The sequence below is a fragment of the Pyxicephalus adspersus genome, chromosome 7, assembly GCF_032062135.1.
Source record: "Pyxicephalus adspersus chromosome 7, UCB_Pads_2.0, whole genome shotgun sequence".
NCBI lineage: Eukaryota > Metazoa > Chordata > Amphibia > Anura > Pyxicephalidae > Pyxicephalus > Pyxicephalus adspersus.
This window is the reverse complement of record NC_092864.1, coordinates 23,855,942-23,878,565: the sequence shown is the minus strand read 5'-3', so window position 1 is coordinate 23,878,565 and position 22,624 is coordinate 23,855,942.

Here is a 22,624-nt window from a genome sequence, read left to right as displayed (position 1 = left end):
TCATTGATTCTGGAAGTATGAAAGTCTTTTCTTTTGTACCGGTGCAAGGCTTCTATTTAAAAGTGACTGATGACAATGTATTATATAAAACCAATTTCAATTTTCAATACGTATTAAAATCTAATTGGTTATTATGGGTTCAGGTTCTTGTGTTTAAGAATGAGCTCTTATTATTATAACACATGTCACTAAACAGATGTACTAAATGAAATCTATTGCATTGCATTTAAACCTCAAGCCTGACCTTACGAGGGTCTGCAGCAAATCAATATACTTTTCATTCTAGATAAAACAAATCACATGCACAATTTATTAAATGTGGTCATCAAATTAGGCACAGTTCAAATTGACTAAATTAATGAGCTCCTTTGTGCAATCTTTCCTGGAGTTTAATAGCAGCTTTCGCTCCTGTGCTAGCTATAAAGGAAGGGTATGTATTATTGAACATTTCAGCAGGTGTCAGAATTCTACATTATTAACCATAATAACGTCTGACAAAGTTCCTTAGTTATTGACATCCACTGCAGATACAGTTAAATATTCATTCAATGCTTTTCTAGACCGGCTTATATACACAAATCTTTATACAAATGAAACAGTTGGGCACATAACGAATGGTCTACATTGCTGTGCCAGGCTGATTTCGGTACACAATCTGCATCATTTGCAGATTAAATGTATTAACTGACAGCTCTGTTGGCAGCTGGCTAAGATTCCTGAATTGTTGTGTACAACATGATAGTACAGGGAAATTATTCTGGCAGGTTTATAATGATCCGGTTGCAGCATTTAGTTTAAGCATAGTAAGAATTTAAATGGCTTGTGGCAGACTGAATGTACAACTTGAACCAGAGACTGTATTTGGAAATGATTCTGTATAATGCTAGGAGTGAAGGAGTAGACATGAGCGCTGGAAAAATTAGAAAATAATTGTTAAACTGGCTCTTCTCATTGGCATGTAATGCATTTTTCCTGAGATGAACCCTGGAAAATTAGAATGCAGAATAAAAGGCTTTCTGTAATGCGGATCACAGAAAAGTTCACCACCCAACCCAATAGACTACATCATGGTTTCTCAACCATGGCTTCATGGAACTTTATGGTTTCTCCAGAAGTTCCTTGACTTTCCTCTAGTAATGAGCATTTTGTGCTTCTCAGCACAGTTACCACTGATACTAACCTTTCTGGCTATCTGTAAGGATGATATTCATCTCACAGTCCAATATTGTGGGAGGCATTCTTCCCACCAACCACCATGCTAATGCACTGTGAGCTGTGGTTTTTATAATTATTGTTGGGGTTACCCCATGTTAAAAAGGTTGAGAAAAGTTGGTCCACACTGAGAATGAGATATCAAGCACATGTATGGCTGATGGTTTTATATATATTGGAGACACTTGTGTCTTCAAACCTATATTTATATTTGGTACATGCAAATAATAGCTGGTTAGCGGTATGACAATAGAACATCTCAAAGGGAGCTTATTAACCCTTTTCAAAATACTCCATGCACAAAATGTTATATAAAAATACAAAAATTGCTATATTAATACAAATGAACATTGTACATTACAAATGTAAAAACATTACAAATGTAAAAAAACAATTATTTAAAAGTTATCGAAAAAGTAGGGCATATTGTGTCACCAGCACATTTTTAATTTACATGTGAATGCATACAAATGTAGCATTAACAATGACAAAAAGCCCCCTTAATGTGTGTGTGTGTTTTTTTTTACAAAGCTGGTAAATCAATGTTCTGAAAACAGTATTTTCCATGATGCATTTCACAGATATTTACCACTTATCCAGATGGAAAAGCCCACAGATGGAAAATTGAAACACTACATAACAAACATAGTTTGCATATACATTATAAATGTGTAAACACCAAATAGTTGGCACAAACAGTGTAACTCCGATTGAACATTAGACCAGTAAATTATTTTCCAAATGGTAGTCATTGAAGACCTTTAGGATGTATGCTTCAAAAACCAGCAAACAACTGACACATCAGGATCAGTACATGGTCAGTGGCATCACAGTAAAAATAATAAATATAATTATATTTTATTTCTTAATCATACACTGTTTTCTCCTGTTTTAAAAATGTGTTCAATTGGTCTTCATAAATACCCTGTATCCATTGCAGAGCAGTGCATATCTTTTTGTTCCATTGAAAATATCTACCTTTGTAGCTCCTCCATTGTGCTGTAGAGAGCGGAGACTATACATGTAAACATCTACATCCATAGTATATTTATTATTACTTTACAGAGGGTAATATTGAAGGACAGCTTATAGGGTAAGGATGTTTTAAGCATTATGGCTAAAACTGGATACAGCTAAGTTGTTTGATGGATTTTGAAAGTTATAAATGTGCATAGTAAAAAAGGAGACGTGTTAGGAAGCATTGTAAATCATTGCAATCCAGCATGTCCTGTTTAATCTATTCGATGATGTTGCTTGCAGCAAATAAGATCAAGCAATTGGCTGTCTATCTTGTGCTCCGCAGCTCACGGCATCCCCAGTTTCCCTACAACTGTGCATGTGTCTATCTCAACATCCCCCGCTCATGAAATGGAACTGCATGCAGCTGATTTCAGAGATTTCATGTGCTGCAGCCAATGAGCACAATAGTTCCTGGCTTGATCCTGCTCAGCCATTGGCTTCTGGTCCTTCACAGCTTCCAGGCACCAGTTGCCCGTTGTAACGTTTAGCCTGTTTTACCTGCTGTGGGTGCAGTTATATGTTGGATTACCTATCTGCTTGTTTTCTGGGCCTGGGATTGTTTGCAGCCTGGACCAAACTTTGTTTGTTACACCAACTATGCTCGTCTTAACACCTACGTACCTTGTTTGGTGGATTATTACCCTATGTATGACCCTTGGCTCTGTTTCTGGACTTGCCTTTGCTGGACTCTCCTGTATTGCATATCATTGGATCACTTGGCAACTGACGCTGGACTTCCCTTTATGTTCCCAGACCTGCTCTAGTGGGCTCCTAGTGAGCCCTGGTGCTGGACCAGGGTCTTACATGATGTTGAGCAGATATAGGATCCATATCAATATGCTTAAGGCTGTGTAGATAAACTTGCTTTTGACATCAGTTTATAACATTTAATATTTATTGACAGGTACATCTGCCCTGCATTTTACCTGCCACAAGCTGCTTTATACCTTTAAACTTACAAAAGCAGTTCTATAAACAAAAGGCCCATAGGAATGTATGTAGTGCATTTCAAACCAAAGACAGGTGGTACAGTACAGAGTCTATACATGCAGGATACATATGTGGAAGATACAAACACTTGATCACTATGTAAGGAAAGGGGTCACGTCTCTGGTAAATAAGATTTGTATATCCCGCAGAAATAAGAAACTAGATAAAAACAGGGACTCCTGGAATTTATGGGTTAGTTGACCTGGTTGCATTTACAGCATTTTACAGAATATATTGCAGCATTTGCATCATCTGTTCATTTAAAGAGTTTATATGCTAATGTGAAGATATTTTATTGTTATACATCCTGTTGATACCAGATGTGGATAAAAAATCCCACTGATACCAGATATTAAAACTATACATCTGATTTGATTCCAGATATGGACAATAAACATCCTGCTGAAACCAGATAGTGATGATAAACCTTTAATTGATGCCGGATACTGATAATAAACAACCCATTGATACCAGATACAGAAAAGAAAATTCTGCCAATACCAGATACTGATAATAAACAACCCGTTGATACCAGATACAAACAATAAACGTTCTGCCAATACCAGATACTGATAGTAAATAACCCGTTGATACCAGATACAGACAATAAACATTCTGCCAATACCAGATACTGATAGTAAATAACACCAGATACTGATAGTAAATAACCCGTTGATACCAGATACAGACAATAAACATTCTGCCAATACCAGATACTGATAGTAAATAACCCGTTGATACTAGATGCAAACAATAAACATCCTGCCAATACCAGATACTGATAATAAACAACCCGTTGATACTAGATACAAACAATAAACATCCTGCCAATATCAGATAATGATAGTAAATAACCCGTTGATACCAGATACAGACAATAAACTCCTTACCAATACCAGATACGGATATTTAATAACCCGTTGATACCACAAACCCGTTGATACCAAATAACATCCTGCCAATACCAGATATTGATAATAAACATCCAGTTGTTACCAGACACTGACAATAAACTCCACCAATACCAGATACTAACAGTAAACATTTGTCTATTCCAGATACTGATACATTAATAGCAGATATTGACAATATTTATCCTTGTCATACCAGAGAATGACTTGCCTAGATACCAGGGAATGCCAATAGTCCAATAATTAACCAAACGAGAGGTAAAATGATAAAAATGGAAGCTTCCTATCAGTTGACACCAGAGCAACTCATGGTTGCATTGTTTTTACTGATTGTCTCCTGAGACCTTTAAGGGAGGATTAGTAATGTCTGTGTTCTCTGAGGGCTATTCTGCGTTACTGTCCGCAAGTGAAACAGCAGGCCCCCTGTGCAAAATTGAATAGTTAATTTTAATCCATCAACCCATGTAAATCACATCATAACATCAAATTTTCCCTTTGCCAGTTCTTTAGGTATGGGGCACAACCTAATTGCAATCAGTTCTGGCCAATGAGGATGATGGGGGCCTAATGCAGCCCTTTGAAGCAGCAGTCCACAGAAGGTAATGTCTATCTAGGTAATGTGTACAGTATACCCTATCCTAATTGCTTGTTTAAAAAATTACCTTAATAAAAAGGGAAACAATTATATAACTTCCCCAGCTTCTGACTCTCTAGGTCACCATCAATCCTTCTTGGAAGATACTGGTAAATCTCTGGCTCTCACATTTCAGGAGAATACACTCCTGCATTGTATTTGGACCTTGAGATTTGAAATCCTTAGCTTTCAAAGGAAACTGCAGAGAAGCTTGAATGATGCCACCTTGCCTAGGTGAAGGTATAAGGTAAGTTTTTTTTGTTTTTTTTAGCACAGGGGCTAAGATACAGCATTCAGCTTCTTTGGACCGTATGCCCTGCTTTAACATTTGTCATTGCAGACAATGTATTATTATTTATTTATATGAAATTATAGCAAAAATGATAGCTAGTTCCGAGATAAATTATGAAAACACTCAGGAGAATATCTATGTTTTCCCTTAGCTTTGGTATTGCTATTACAGTTGATATTCTATTAATTTGTAAATTAGGTGTGTGTGCACATGCTTATAAATTACGAGGTTAGTTTAAGCCTTAAGGACAGAACTACTGATTTAATCAGAAACAGAAAACAATGCTTGTAGAGTGCTAAGTGAGTAGCGAGCTTGTTTTCTGATATATACTGCTAAATTACAGCAACAAGTACATTAAAAATAAACTTTATTATGTAATATTTTTTAATCAATTAAATGGATAGAAAACAGGAGGAACAGAATGAGTTAGATAGACCTTTGTCCATTTGGCAAATATATCCACTGTCTTTAAATGGAACACCACTAAATACCGTTGGCATATTAATGGACCACATACCATATTTCCAGCATGGTAATATATTTACTGAGATTAAATGGCATGGAATGTATTATCAGCATGTTTTCATTGTTTATTATATCCTGAATATGATTTACCTTTTCTAGAAATGTGTGTGGATCAATGCAATGTATAACAGTTCTCCTTGTACTACTTTACAATGAATACCATATGAATTATTTTTTTTTTTCATTTTGTGGACCTTAATAAAATATTGTTTTGAATAAATACAGCTAGCAGTTTCTATAAATGAAACACTATAGGAATGATTTAAAATGATTAGTTCTATCACATTGTGCTCATGTTTACCCATCATACTCGGAGTGTAGATTTATTTTGGGCATAGAGAGCCATTGTTGGCAAATGCAAATTAGATTTTTAGGGGACAAGTTCACAAATTGTATGACACCTCCACAGCCCCCACTTTAGTTCCATAAATTATCCTAAGATGGCCTTCCCATTCTTTAGGTGCCTATTTGCCTTCCCTGATTGTAACAGCCTCGTGTTTTGTCTGCAACTCCAGTGGTGCACTGCCATGGATTTATTTACGATGTTACTCCTGCAGTATGAGTACGTCTCATTTAAGTTCAGCTTTAGGTAAAGTGATTTTTACATCAGCAGTAAAGAAATTGGCAAAACATACTCAGTTTAAAACTTTTGTTAATGAGACTTAGATATGTCCCTGCAAAAGGCTAATTAAATCCCCAAAACCTCCTCAATTTTTTTCACATGGGGTTAGAGAACCTAATGATACACTGTTAGGAAACGCTTATCGGGGCGGCGATTCCCGGTTGTGCGTTTCTGAACCTGGAGAACCCCGGTTGTGTGTTTCTGAACCTTGCGAGTTTGATTGACCTTTTACCTGTGCCCCCAACTCTGCTTGTGTTTGCCCTTGTGTACTTCATCTGGTGGTTGGATTATCTGTTATGATCTCTGGCTCTGTATTCTGGCCTTGTCTGTTGGAATCTTGGTACTGCATTATTTGTGGGCTCCTGGTCCTCTGCCAGCTCTTCCCCAGACACCATCCCTTGGGCAGTAAGTCACAGGGAGCAATCGAGTGCTGGGAAACCCAACCAGTCTCCCGAGCCTGAGCGGGGGCTTGCTGTAGGTGAAGAGTGCGGTGTAGAGCCTGGGGAGTACTGTTGCTGGACCAGGGTCGTACATACACCCAATCTGCTGTGATTTACCCGAACATAAAATATATAGCTGAATCAACTTAACATTGTATATTCTAAAATATTGGCCTGCAGACAAATTACTATTTTACATAGGGATTTTTCACGTTTACACGTTTTTTTGTTACAAAACATAGCAAAAAACTATTATTACATAACAGAGAGTAAGCTCTATATTGCTAAGGATCCAAACACATCAACCCTTACCAGTTCGTCCATTTAGGACCACAAAAGATAACATACTGTTCTGCAGTTGTCAGCTTTTCTTGACTTTTCTAACATTGGGGAACCATTGAAATCACTTTCAGGTCTTTAGAGAACTCCTGCTATATTCAGGAAGCTTTTCTCTTTATTACAGGAGAGTTTGATGGAACGAGCAGTTGTACATGTAAGTATTCTCTGCAGTGATCTCTTCATTTCATCTTTTTTAAACAGTGACAGAGATACCACTTTAAAACTTGATGACTGTGCTCCATCACTCTATACAGTATGCCTAACTTTATATATTTCTCATATTATACAGCATGCCTGAACTTTATATATTTCTTATATATAACTTATATATTTTGATAGCCTGATGTTCATAGACAATAGAAATGGGCCTTGGGCCTTGGGCCCACCAGTGTCTTTAAACAGCCCTCCATACCCCACCATTCAGACAGAAATGATTTCACTTATTAAGCATTGATCGGGAGACACTATTTGTTGTGCGGATACATTTCCATCAGCAAGACTGGCACACTTGGTGGGTATATACTTATCCTTCTCATAACAGGGAAAATATATATTTAAAATATTCTATGCAATGGGTAAAACAAACAAGTAGGTTGCCCCATTCAATTATTATTTTGCTAATGTCAGAATCAAACAAGTCAACCCTGCTAATCCAGTACTATTCATGCCATACATGCAGTAAATCAGTTTAGTTTATGCCAAGTCAGACTATGCAGAGATTTGGAAAATGGAAGAAGTGTCAGACAGCAGCAGAATTCAATGTATTTCATTTTTATACTTCATAGTCTTTGACATGCTGGGCTTTTCCATTCATAACACCTGTTTCTATAGTATCAGTAATCAGATGTCTACAGAAAAAATATTCTTAACTGTTCTGAAAAGTTTAGGAGTGCTGGGGACTATAGACAATTGGGTGGTGACTCTGGTCTCCAGTAATGAGATAATAATGACTAATGTGACTATTGCTTGCAGAATAACTTATTATTTTTGTTGGTAAATTTGTATTCTTGAGTCAGATTAAAGACGGTGACTCTATGGATTTGATTCACCTAGCTATACAGTATAAATATCTTGGAATAGTAAAAATGATTTTTTTTTTTTTTTTTTGCAATTAAACCATGTGTTGTCATTAACAAAGCTGGGACTGGGAATGAGTGTGCATGCACGCCTGCACTTTCTGTTGAGGATCTAAATTCATGGCACTTTTGAAATGCAAGTATTATTTCTATATACAGACTAAAAGCAAGAAAAAAAAATTGAGATGCTACATTTAGTATCTCACCTGTGACCAAATAAAGAATGAATGGGTTTTGTAGTGAGATTTGCCGCTTAGATATCAACTCACATTTCTACGGAGAGTAAGGACAGTTCTCAGTCCCGTGAAGTGCTTGCATCAGACAGAGAACTTGCACAGGTCTTTTACTCCTGGCAGCCAAATGGAAAACTAAGGGATCAAAAGGATGGTGAGTATGTGCTGCTGGTGGCCACGCATTTAAAAAGAACCTATTACTTAGCCTTCATTGGCACAGCCCAGTTTTACTTTAGGGCTTGGATGGGTGGGCGAGATGTTACAAGCTTAGGAGTTAGGTTAAGGGTAAACACTGGAGAGGAAGGGTGTGTTCGGTGGTAATTTTAAAGAGAATCTGTGGCTAGGCTCTGCCCCTTCAAATATAAACAATACATAGTTTTACCAAGCAGTAAATGTGCTTTAAAACAAGTCCTTGCTGATTTTGTTTCTACTGGTTGAAATGAAATTGATTCTTAAACTTCACCGCTGAAATCATTCCAGTTTTCTCAGCAGATCAACTTATCTGTTTATATCAGAGAAAGGTAGCAAGACAGCTATTAAGTCATTCTTTTGAGGGTTGGCTGTCCTGGCTCAACAAAAACCTCAGTGCTTTGGGGATGAACTGCACCACAGTGCCTGCAGCTTCAATGGTCAGTAAGGGCTTGTTTTACAGCTGTTTATTAAAAACATTTAAATGTTTCAATGCCCGTAGCCTGGTCACTATTACATTTTAAGGAGTAAATGTGTATTGTTTGGTTGTTTGTTTTGGTGGCAGGAATTAGAGGCATTCTAAAGCACTTCAAGAAAGTCCAGCATTGCCTTTTAGAATGGCTCTGCCTTTTTCTAAATCTGTAGGCTGTTTTAATGTGCAAGCAGTTATAGGTGCTTGCACTTTATACCTACAGCAGTTTCTCTTCTAGAGGTGGTGCAATGAAGGTTAAATGATTTTATTGTGCCCCTGAAAGCTCTCACTAGTGGCCAATCTGCTATTCTTCTTATGTAATTCAGTAACAAAAACAAGAAAATTTAACACTGATATATTTAGGATAACAACTAGCATTTTAACTTAAAATGTGGTCATGGTCCCTTTAATTGACAAGTAAAGCATGATATATATGTGACAATGTGGACTAAATGTCCATTTTATCAGGTAAGTGTCACAATTTATACCACCCTTGATTTGTGTACAGAAAAAAATCACATTAATTTCCTATTTTGCTGTGGGTTTTGATGCATGCGGTCTTTAAGGTCAATGTTATTATTTCTGCTTTCCCTTGCTTCACAAAGTAACTCTCAGCCACAATTTAATAGTAACAATAACACATGGTATGTGCACAGAGGGGCTGCTATATAGAGCTGTAGAAAATTCAGAATGTGCAAGGCAGCAGAATTTATGAATTAATTTTGACAGCAGTCTTTCTCTGGGGAGGAATTATTGTCAATATGCCTTATTCACAAAGTGCCAACGTGCACACTTAAGGGATATAGAACAATATGTATACAATGAGCTGTGACAATAAAAATTCAAAACAAACTTATAAAAGAAAAGTAGAATGTTTCAACAGCCTTCATGTATGGCAGCAGTAAAAAGAGAATAAGAATAAACACAGATGTGTAACTAAAAGCCACAGATCCCTGGAGCACGATTTCAACAGGGCGCCCTCCCATTCTATGTTATAGAAAGCTTAACATATATGTCTTATTAAAATATCCAGTACATCTCAGCGCAATCACATTACAGGTCTTTGAAACAATAATTGTGCAGTTGAATCTCTATTAATTTCTGGAAAGGTTGTCAATTGGGACAAATAGAGTGATTGGAAGAAGCAGAGCAAGGACGCTTTCTTGAACTGGCAGATCCCAGCAGGGGATCAAATGCAAGACCTTGGGGGTTTGCTGATGGAAAGACAGGGCACTGTACAAAAACTAATAAATACGAAAATGTTTGAATGGAATCATTTCATTTAAGGCAAGGCTGGATTTCTGCAAAGCCCTTCACCATTGTTTAGGGTGGCAGGGCTGATAGGGGCATCATACGAGTCCCCTAACATGTAAATTACTTTCATAAACACATTGGTGTTCTTAGTGATCTATTGCAGATTAGGCAGACTGCCTCTTTTGTGTGGCATCTGATCTTAGTATGGCTGGCCAGTCAACTGGGGTTGGAAGAGGGTAGTATAAAAAGAGGGCTTGGATAGAAGAGGGGCAGGAAGTACAAATTATAAATATATGAATATAAAAGGGCCTTGAGCAGAAAAATATATTTTTTTCCATGTGTTAATATTTGGATCTCTGCAGTTTTTCTTTTCAACTGGTAAGGTATATTTTAGATGTATGTTTGTATGTGTTCTCCCAGCCTAATGTCACTTACCTATGATTAAACTGAACCCAACTATGAAGAAATAACTTACTCCTTCCCTTCTCACAAGCTTGCCAATTGGTTCTTTAGTTTCATACGTTCACCATAGTTACTTAGTTACATAGTAAGGATGAAAAAATACATAAGTCTATCAAGTTCAATCACTAGGGAAACAAACACATACTAAATAAAAACCCTATAGACATAGTTGATCAGAGGAAGGCAAAAAAACCTTCAATTTGCTACAACAGGAGAAAAAGATTCCTTTTTGATCCGTTGAGACAATCGGATATTCCCTGGATCTCACAAAAGAGTTGTGTTTACTTTAAAGCCTTAATCCCCAGTTATATTCTGTGCTTCTAGAAATCATCCAGCTTTTTCTTAAAGCAATTTATAGAAGTTGCTGAAACTACTTCCTGATATTTGTGCATGTGCTCGATTCCTCTACTGAATACAATATGCTAAATTCTATATTTATTTTTTGTTCTAAGGTTGCTTGATGGCAGGATGCCGAAAAACAAATGCAATAGTTAGAACAGGTTCATGTAAATAGTTGGAAATTAAAATTGATGTCCATTGCCTTAAAAGATTTAATTGCTTATCAGTAGGGATGAGTGAGTTTTTAAAACTCGATCTCGTGGTAAATTCGTCCGTTCTCGCTTACCGAAATTGTACGCGAGAATGGTCGGTGTAAATTCGTAGATCAAGTTCGAATTAAAAAAAAAAAAAAAAAAAAGATTGCGGGCTGCACTGGTCAATGAATGCAGTACCGGCTGCATTCATTGTTCAGCTCAGTGTGCGATCCTCGGCACTAGAGGTTAAATGGATTACAAGTTTCCCCATTCAAAGCCTCTAGTGTTCTCTGATTGGCTGATTGAAAGCTATCATCAGCCAATCAGGGAGCACTAGAGGTTTTGAATGGAGATACCTGTCCCCATTTAACCTTTTGTGTCGGGGATCGCAAACAGGATTCCCAGAGCTGCAAGAATGATTGCAGCTCTGAGAATCCACTGCGATCCTGGGGCACTGGAGGTTAATTAATGCCGTGGCCGCATTTATTAGGAAAAGTGTGCGATCCCCGGCACTGGAGGTTAATTAACCTCTAGTGTCCCGTGGATCGCAAACAGGAGGATTCCCAGGGAATCCTGTGAATCCCCTGTGAATCCTCCTGTTATATTTTCCTCTATCCGCCAATGGTTTCCCGAGATCGGTTCGCCGAAATTACTCGGAACCATCGGAAGTTGAAAGAAATGTGTGCGAGAATGCCAGAGGCATTCTCACGCATGCCTAACTATGAGAAACATTGTCATACAGAGGAAGCATGTGCCCGTGTTTTTTACAATGCCATGAAATTTATTTCAAGCAAGTAATCATCATGAAGTTTAAAGCAGGGCTCTAGATCAACAAATAGATAATTTTAGATACATTGGGGAATGCATAAAACTTTCCAGTCTATGCAGACAACCAGAAGTACCAGTTAGCCGATTTGGAGTGATAAGGGTTGGCCATGACTCCATGGACTCACATTAAAGGGTTGGATTATATTGGACACCATTTATGGAGAAGTAGGGCAATAACTTTTAATCAAGCAGGATCCAGAAAGCAGCACTGGTGCATAAAGTGCTATATTGTATATAAATAGCCTAACATAGAGACATATCCAAGCAAAAGAGAGCTGAAGTATGGCTTTGAGGTGAATTAAATAGACTTTTAGTATAATTGTAATGTTTCCTAGGTAGCACCACTAGATCAATCACTGATTTTACATGTTACCTGGAGGTAATTCTTAATCATAAGTCTTATTGCTGGCACAATGTCCTTTTCATGCATGCAGTTAGTGTCTTGAGTTAAATTTCTCTCTCAAAGATTTTATTACATTTTAAGTGTCTTTTGACTAAGAAACCTCACTGAGCTTGGTGTAGAGAGGTGTTCATGAACTTGGCAGATGGCAGCGCCATGCTGGGTTACCGGATTACTAATATTTTCCCACATTTCCTCCAATGTGCCAGCATGTACAATAGATGCTACTTTAACAAGAAACTCAACCTGTTAATTCATAATTAGTGAGCCAGTGAACCTTCTTTATTAAGACTGCAGTTTTAGGTCAAGCCAGCAGGAAAGAAATTTAATTATGTTTGGTCTAAAAAAAGGAAAAGATTTTCCATCTGTTCCCAGTAAAAAAATAATATTCAGGTAAGCGTCACAATAAATACATGCAGCTTGTTGTGATGGGAAAAGTGTTCATTTTGATGGCCAGCACAGCAGCTGCCTACAGTACACTCATAGCAGTGACAAAACATTTTCCTACAATGTCGCCAGGAAAAATAGCCAAAATTGTTCTCTCTCTCCTGGATGACAGCAAGAAAGAGAAACAATGATTCTCTGTTTACTCCTAAAACAAATCTGTCACAAACATGGACAATTCAAACCAATCCTATGATGAAAACCTGCATGGTTAAAGGATACCTTGGGTAAAAACAGCATGTTAAAACAAGCAGAAGCTTCAGAGATATCAGCCAGTAAAAATGTGTAAAAAATAATTTTTTTATGATGAAAAAGCCACACTAAGTAGAACCTGGAAATGCCATTGTTGATCTCTGTGTAGGAATAGCCCTGTTCAATAGCCCTGTTCAATAGCCCTCTGACTTCAATAATTGCAAACTCACTGACCTAGAATAAGCCTTACATTCAGAAAGTCAGAGTGAAGTCAGAGATCCTGATTTGCATACTTATTCTGGGGTGGTACCTTAAAAACTTATATAATTGTTGGATTGGCATGATAGCAATCAGCAGATTGTTCAGCAATGGAAACCTGCAACCTTTATAGCTTGATCCCTAAGGAATGGGCTGGTAACAGTTCAACATCTAGAAAACATCCAATACTTATTTTTGTAACATAGTACACCTCAACCCAACCCATGAATGTTAATAGCACCTTAACACCCCGTGAAAACCATTACAGTACAGTAGAAAACACAGCTAGTGACAAATGACTAAATCAGGAAGATTACTAATACATTGCATTGTTGATTATCTTTCATGCACAATTGTCTGATCTGCAAAAAATTATCCAATTTGGGGAACATGGTAAAAGGTAAAACATGGTTTAAATAATAACTTTTTCAACATCCCCATATCTTAGAGAGAACTGGTAACTGGACTGTTAAACAAAAATTTTAACAAAGATTATGTGGACAAGTAACATTTTTTTGCATATTCACCTAAGAAGGTCTTGCTTGTGTGGATAACCAAATGCCCTGGGACTGCATCTAGGTGCCCCAACCTTGAATGTTATGTCTTCAACCCCAACAGACTCAGAACTGTCACTCAAGACATAATTTATACATTTGTATTCTGTTTCAACAGCTACTAAAAGGATTTGTAAGGTGGGGTAAATAAGGGTAAAGATGCTGGGCCAGCACTGGGAATAATGATATACAATTTCAGATGGGGCTTCGCTAAGGAAGTTATTAAAATAAAATTGCAAAAAAGCAAGTACAAAAAAGCATTTTAAATACTTGTTTACTGTGCTTTTATCTACAATATTTTAAGTTCTTCAATGGTTAGATCCTTAAGTAGAAATGTGTATTTCTTTATATCTATATGCAACTGCTCTACTTTTCAGGGCATCCTAATGGAATGAGTCGACACGGACAAAATGTTCAGCTTCTATGATGCAGAGAGGTTCAGCAAATTGAAATATGGTTGATTGCTTTAAATTACTACACTTGAGTTCCAGGAATCATTATTGTAAAGGGCTGCAGGAGATAAGTGTGATGTGTTTATTACACATACCTCCATGCTGTGTTATCCAAGATACAGCTTTGGTGGGGCCATAGTGGTACCATTAGCTTACCTGGTTTGTTGTATTGTTTGCTTCCAGTGTCTTCATCTAAAAGGGCTTAGCTGCTGCAATATCAATCTATGGGGTCCAAATTGCAGCAACTAATTCTATTAAAATAACATGCAGGAACTACAAACAGTGAGGTAGGATCCTGCTGAATTCCCATCACTGTGAAATGAAAAACCAAAGGTGAGTTTTATTACCATATTACATCTACCTCTCACACTCTGTTCCCCAGATAGCTCCTAGTGTTCTACTTTGACTTTGTTTTTTCCCTTTGCCTTATTAAATATGCACCATTAACTTGTAAGGGTGTTGGATAATTTAGAACATCTAATTTGCATATCAGTTGCATTCTCAATGCAAGGAAAGTAAATAGAATTGCCACGGGTTATTTATAAATGTTGATGTAATGATTGCTTTTGAAAGCCATGAAAAGCCATGCTGAAAGTACGAAATGCAGCACAAACCAAAGCTGCAGAGTTTGATTGTCCACTTTCAAATCAATTTGCATTGCATTTCCATACAAAAATAAATACACCACCAAATAAAGACCACCTCTTCCTACGTCAAACCATTTTGTAGACACCGAACCTACTGATGGGTCTCCAAACACTATACAGGTAGTTGAGTGAAGTCTTAAGTTGAATTTGTATAGAAGTCCAAAGTACATTATTTTATTAAGTTCAATTAGGACAGATGTTTGTCCCAACATATTATTAGGAAGCATGGTGTCAGTTATTATATAAAAATCCTTACTGTGAGTTAATCACAAACAAAGCAAAAAAAAAACTTTATGGAGCCTAGGCATTCATTAACTTCTGGAACAAGCTGTGCTTTGATATGCAAACAAAAACAACTGCAGAGTTTGTCTTGGTCATTAAAGAATTACAAGAAGTTGAAGAAGAGCTCAGTCCCTAAGATCACCTACAACTTCAGCTGTGTTTAGCAAACGGTTTCTTCTGCAAGTCATGCAAACGGCCCCCTCCCCCTATCAAGGCTTTGTCTTACACACAAGTGAGGTCCATTCATACCTAGGAGTTGTCAGTATGTCAGATGTCCTTAACGCAGAGACTACCTGTATAAGATATATACAAAACACTGTTCTTGAGTACCCATAACGACCCCAACGATCCCAAAAGCCAAACCTAACCCCCACTAAGAGAACTCCCTCTCTTTACCACTTCCTGGCAAGTGACCTCCTCTTCCTGACCTCTCCCTATCGATAACCTCTCCTACCCTACGTCTTAACCTCCTCTAACCAACTACTGCCCCAACCTCACCACAACTCTTCTCATGCTGTCTCCCTGAGCAAGCTAGCCTTAACCTAAGGTCCCCTGTCCCTCCGCCAGCTATTCCTTTTAACTGAATCCACTGTCATATGAATCCTCAGCTTTCTAGTCTTCTATCTTCTTTCTGAAAAAGGAGGTTGGTCCCCTTTTGGGTTTCTTGGGTAATCATGACCTGTTGGCTGTCTAGTGATGGGGTCCCTATAGGACTGAAACCAGGAGGATGCTATTGAAGTGCTGGATCCCCTGGTCATATCTCTTGGAAATGGTGCGTGTGAGAGACACATTTGATTCCCTCCATTGATTCACATTTAACAAGGGATCAGTGCTGCAACACCTAATTGTTTGACCACAGATTGGATGAGTTCAACTACATTTGCAGAGAAGCATAAGACATGACCGTGGTCTTTGGCAGGGGCAACTGGATAACAGCATTGACCTAACAAAATTCCTTATACTCACAATGCAGAAATGGCTTTACATGTGTGTATATAACATTCATAGGTGTATGTTTTCTGCTTTTGTTTGTATTGTGTGTGTGCTTGCTCTGCTTTATTGTTAAACAGCCTTGAATTAAAAAAAAAACTTCTTCCTATTGATTTGACACGTATCCTTTCCCAATTATTCTTTTTTTGCAGATCCTATTATTTGTAGATCAGAGCAAAACAATATTTTCTATTCCCAGCATCCAATATTGTCATGCTAAATGGAAAATAACAATATACATAACTGCATAAGTTTGCATACAATGAAAACATGAGAAGCAATGCTGCAGTTATAGGCAATCTATGGAAAGTGTGTATTATGGAAATGGCTTCCATTCTGCACGCCTCAAGGGACCATCGGGAAAAAGCAAAAAGACTTTAGGCGTATTGTAGCTAAACGTCACTTTAATAATTCATGACTTCATTGTACTTTCAATTGCTTAAGTTGTCTGGTATATACCCCAGAACAGTTTGTACTACACAAAACTGACTTACAAAATCATTTCACAATGTAAATGTAGCCCCCTCTGTTTTACCTTCCTGAAAATACAACCTTCAATAAATGCCAATTATGTATTTATCTGTGACAGCCCAAGGGAGAAACATTTTCATAGAAGCACACTTCTGAGCAGGCAAAAAAACAACTTGTGCGATACCTATTTTGTGATACATTTAAACAAAAGTGTGTGGGTATATATATATATATATATATATATATTTATGGATCGATGCCAAAAAAAGCAAGGTGACTCTACAATTTTGGAAAGTTAACATTAAAAAAACCAATTCAAAATAAAAGAGGAAAGATAATAGGAGCCAGGGTATTTGTTTGTTATGGCAGTGTATTAGTTATAATTTACAGTGGTATTCCTTAGTTAAGGAATTTGAAGATAACAACAAAAGGAGTGCAAATGGTTTACAGACAATACATCATATGTACAGTGAGATACATCCTGCTGTGTCCAAAGACATGAGGGTGGTTTTTAATCTCTTATCTAGACAAATTATCGCTATCATTGTTAAGGAATGAGAGGTTCAATTGAGTCCCAACACGTTTCGCCCTTAGGGCTTCCTCAGGGGACTTTGTCAGCCTGATGTTGGATTGTAGTATGAGAGAAGTAGTAGGTAAAAGAAAGAAACAAGCGAAAAATCCTGTAAGGTGAATGTCTGGGAGTGAAGAGTGTGTCTGAATGGATGTCAATGGAGAAAAGAAAGATAAATGAAGCAAATCGCTCAGTGTTGTAGAAATCAGGAGCTTGTTCCTTTCTTTCTTTCTTTTACTTACTACTAATACACTGCCACAACAAACAAATACCCCGGCTCCTATTCACTTTCCTCTTTTATTTTGAATTATGTACTATCAGGGTATGTGGCCCCCCTTTGACTAGATAAAAATTATCAGCATCTTCTTCTTCTTCCTATTTTCAAATTAAAAAAAAACAAACAAAAGATGCTTTAGTTCCATTTTGTTTGGTTTGGATTTGTGCATTTTTATACAAATGTGTAGATATCTTCCCCTCCCATTTACAATGATCTAACCTAATACACCTAACCCACTACAATTGCCTACTTCACGAGATTTAAATGACTGCAGACTGATCCTCTGCCCACAATACAGCCCATATAGACTTCTCTGGTCTGTTTTCTAAGTAGCCTTTTATGGCTGAGCTGCTCAGTGTAGGCAGTTTGGCAAGGAGAGAAAAAGGAAGGGTGGGGGATGTACACAAACTTGTTTTTTTGTCCCTCCAGATATCACTAAGTTGGCAACTGTGGAGGTAGAAAGTGGATAGGTTAGGTAAGTGAAGGTACTGTTATCAGGGAAGAAAATATCCATTGGTGGAAAAACACAGTTATTTAGCATATCATGTAGTATTTCATTTAGTATTTAGCAGTCAGCTGACCTCATTTGGGCAGGGAAACATTCCTGAACCTAGACCTGAGCAACCAAAGCAACCCCGGATCATAACACTGCACCCTGAGGCTAGGCTTGGGGACGTTTCTTTTTAGCCAGGCAGCGTACATATACAGTGCATAGTAAACCTAATAAAGTTTAGTCATATACATTTTTCTTTATTATTCTAATAAAGAAAATAAAAAGAATACTGAAATATGTCAATACAAAATTGCTAGTCTAAACCTGCAATCCAAGCTTCCATTGGAGTTAATTTTTAAAAATTACCACTCAAAACTCTGCATTTGAAATAATTTTTTCTCATGACAGCTTGATGTTTTTTTACTAAAAATATTTATTTTATGTATCAAACAAAGATAGGCAGTTGCATCTATGTGGTTTGCCTTGATAAAAATAAACGTGAATTGATGTTTTTTTTCCCCAGCAGTGGTTGATATTGATGTAGTAAATCATTCTTCTCCATTTATAAGTATTACTGCCATTAAGTTTTCCTTTCTTGAATGATGTCTGTGCATTTGTTTAACTTCACATTTGCTCTGCTCAGACACAGTCATTTTCTCTTATTGACGGAGAATTTTATTCTACAGGTACAAAGTTTGCAAACAAGGCTGCCTGTCCCCGTCATTCAGTTTGGCAATTTAGAGATCAGGAGAATTGCTGCCTATGTAAATAATTTGTCTATGCAATCAATCTTCCTTTTCTTTCAAAATGAATTTAGAAGAATCTGCATAATTGTCCGTGTTTAATAGAAGTGTGATGTATGGCAGTGTCTTTAGACGCCACAGTGTGGAATCATGATGAGCTGGTATGTATGAAGTGAATAAAGATTTCTGAGAGGAGCCAGTACATTTCTAAATTTATTCAACATTGCTCTTCATTGTTGAGGATTCAGTAGAATGCAAGTCTTCGGTGTGCTAGGCATGATTCTGTTGGAAGGGGAAGCAGTCACTGTGAAATAGCTCACAATGGTATGCTCTAATCAGGACCTGATCTGAAGAAGTAATTCTACTTCTTCTTTAAAATGATGAAATGAAGTTACTACCAAAAAAGTGCCCATCATGTGTTATGATTCAGGTTTACTGTGGTTGCTCAGGTCTAGGATAAGCAACCTTATGTGCCCAAAAAGTAAGGCAACTGACTACTAGTGTTGGTCGAATATCTCACTATTTGATTTGACAGCTATTCGACCTAACAGGGGGATATTGTTCGGGTGATGGAACATGGAATTCGAACACAATTAAAGTCAATAGGGGGAAAATTCGGGTTATTTTTCGGGGAGAATTTTTCTGTGGAGAATTGTAAAAGCAATCAGGGGAGCAGAGCTGACAGCTCTGCTCCCCTGATTGCTCTTGCAGCCCTTTACTAGTTTTATGTGTTCCTGGATAGAGTTTCTCTATCCAAGAACACAGGAGTCCTGTGGAGTCCCAGGATTAGGGATGAGCGAAAATGCCAGAGGCGAAAATTTCCTTGAACTTCCGATGGTTTTGAGAAATTTCAACGAACTGATTTCGCGAAACCATAGGAAGTTCGAGGAAATTGTAACAGGAGGATTCACAGGATTCCATGGAAATCATCCTGTTTATGATCCCCGGGGCACTAGAGCTGCATTCATTAAAGGGGATCCCCTGCCCCGGCAGAGGTTATTTAACCTCCAGTGCCACAGATCGCACACTGTTCCTGTTTTTTCTGCTGTTTTTTCCACAAATGGATTTTTCTTGACCTGATGGCACAAGCATATTCCAAGATAGTAGTGAAAGGATTAAAAGGCCTCAAAATGAAAAAGGGGTTTAAGAAGCATGAGGCATAATTTCACATGGATTGGCCACCACAGAGACTGGTCCATTACACCATTGAGATTGCTTGGGATGTGCTGGACAAGACATTGCACAACGGTCTTACTCTTCCACCATTAATACAAGATCCTCGCGAGAAATAAATTCAACTCCAACGTTATCCAACAAAATATTAGAAAGTGTGACTACTTTTTCAATTTACATTTATATTTAGCATAAATTAGATGTTACATGAGTGTATTATTAAGTTCCTGATGTTCATATGTTTAAAGTAACTATATATATATATATATATATATATATATTTATGTGTGTGTGTGTGTGTGTATATATATAGCAATAATATGCTAAAGAAAAGTTTTTGGCCAGGGCACTATCTGAATGGAGTTTTTTTTGTTTTATGTTGCATGGGTTTTCTCTGGGCACGCCTGTTATTCTCCCTGTGTTAATGACATGTAATGTGTCAGTGTTATAAAATACAAGAAAATTTTGCATAAAACATATCTGATACTAGGTCTGTTGGGATAAGCTGTAAAAATAATAATTTGAATGTTTATTCTAATTTGAAAATGAATTGCTCCATATTGGCTGCAATTACAGAAGTCAGGGATGACATGTAATAAAGCTCAGTTATTGCTTGTTGAGAATATGTAGGAAAACTTCTCACTGGCTGACTAATCTTCTAGCTTTGTTATATAATGCAGCCTTGTTTTTCCAACAATTATTGGACTTTTTTGATCGACTTCTTGTTCCACCCCTTCTTCTGATACTCCAGCTCTGCAATACAATGACTGTACGAATCATCACAATATCTGGTCAGATTCAGATAATTGCTCTGCTTCCGTTAATAGATACATTTATTAGTGCATTTACGACTCCATTATTTGGTGTGTTTTATATCTAGTTAGCTTTAAGGCAGAACTAAGCCCAGTGGATACTCATCTGTCCCTGTACCATTGTGGGCACCACCATCTTCTTTTTTTTTTCTTTTCTTTGATTTGAGCTGGGATGGCGATCAGACAGGTAAGAATATTTTTTTATTTATATGATAACAATTTGTCATTGTGCAGGACTTTTTTGCAGAAAGCAACAGGCGACATCCCTTCTGCAATAAATCCTGCACAATGCCAAATTTTTATCAATTCATTTTGACAGTTGGTCAGCTTCAAATTCTTCAAAGAGCAGTTTATGATGTTTGGCAGGAGCGGTACAGAAGAGTTAAATGATGTCCAGCCTTAAGTTGGCATGGTGCAGGCTAGAAATGATGGAAATGGGTCCTGGATTAGCTTACCCCAGTGCTAATCACATAACCAAAAGCCTAGACATTTTGTGATGTTATCTGAGCTCAAATCATCCCTTTAAGCCAATGTTTCTTAAACCAGTGTTCTTCCAGAGGTTACTAGGGGTACCTTGAGCTATGAGCAATCTGGACTTCTTAGGTCAATTACCCAAATTACCCATGACATGCTATCTGAAAGGACATTCTTCCCACAGACCAACACACTAATATATAGATATGGATATAGTAATAATAGCAGGGGTTCCCCATTAATATTTTATTAAATATTATTATATTATTATTTCACAGATTCCCCATAGTTAAAAAGGTTGAGAATAGCTGCTTTAAGCAGAGGTCTCACGGCCAAACATCTAGACTTTCAGTGATTTAATCAGCACAGGATGGAGATAATTATATAAATTTTTCTTTTAATTTATCAGGACTGCTACGTTAAACAGCTCACTTTACTATAAACTGAAGATAAAGCCTTTTAATATTTTGATAGTAAAACACTATAAGAATACTATTCACGATTTCACATACATTCGATTTCTCTGGAAACATATTTGCCAGCCTTGCATCAGACACATAGACTCCCCTGGTAGTCTTCAAATACCTGATTGATATGTACATTCATTAAAATCATGTGTGCTAATTGTCTTAACGAGTCCATAAAGCGCCTAAATTCTAATCATTACTCCTTCCTAGATTATACACTCTCTCTATAATATGTACTTTCAATTATACTAGTATACAATCGAAATTAAATAGACGTTAGTTTACAAGAAAATAAAAGTATTTCATTCACAACAGCAGCTAATTAGAGGCAATATTGTATATGAAGTGTTGTTATTTATTTTGATCGAAAATTGTTTGGTTGATCCGTGGTTTGAAAGCCTGTACAGTTCTGTATGGCTTACATTCTTTCTTGTATAGTTCTCATTGGGTTTTAAATGCGTATAGTATATGTTGTTAAAGCAATCACAGGCTTTAACAATAATGCGGAATCTGTATTCGGGTATTATTGTGTAACTTCTATAATAAACTCATAAAGTCCACAAAATATCACTTGGGTTAGGTTTTCAAATCAAGACACTAGAATTGTCTACTCCCCTGCTTGCTTGGTACATCTGTGTAATTCCCTGGACTGGATGGCCTAAAATATAAATCCTTTAATTATCTTTGTAAAAGAGCCCACTTCACACCCCTTTTTCCCCATCAAAGCCAGTACCAAATTAACAACTATTGAATTCCACTTGGACTGTTAAAAAAATAGAAATTATACGTAATGCTTGAAAAATCAATAATAATAACTGCAAAGCAGTAATATAAAATATTTGTTAAATAATTTAGGGGTAGAGCTAACACAACTGAAAAAATATACTGAAAA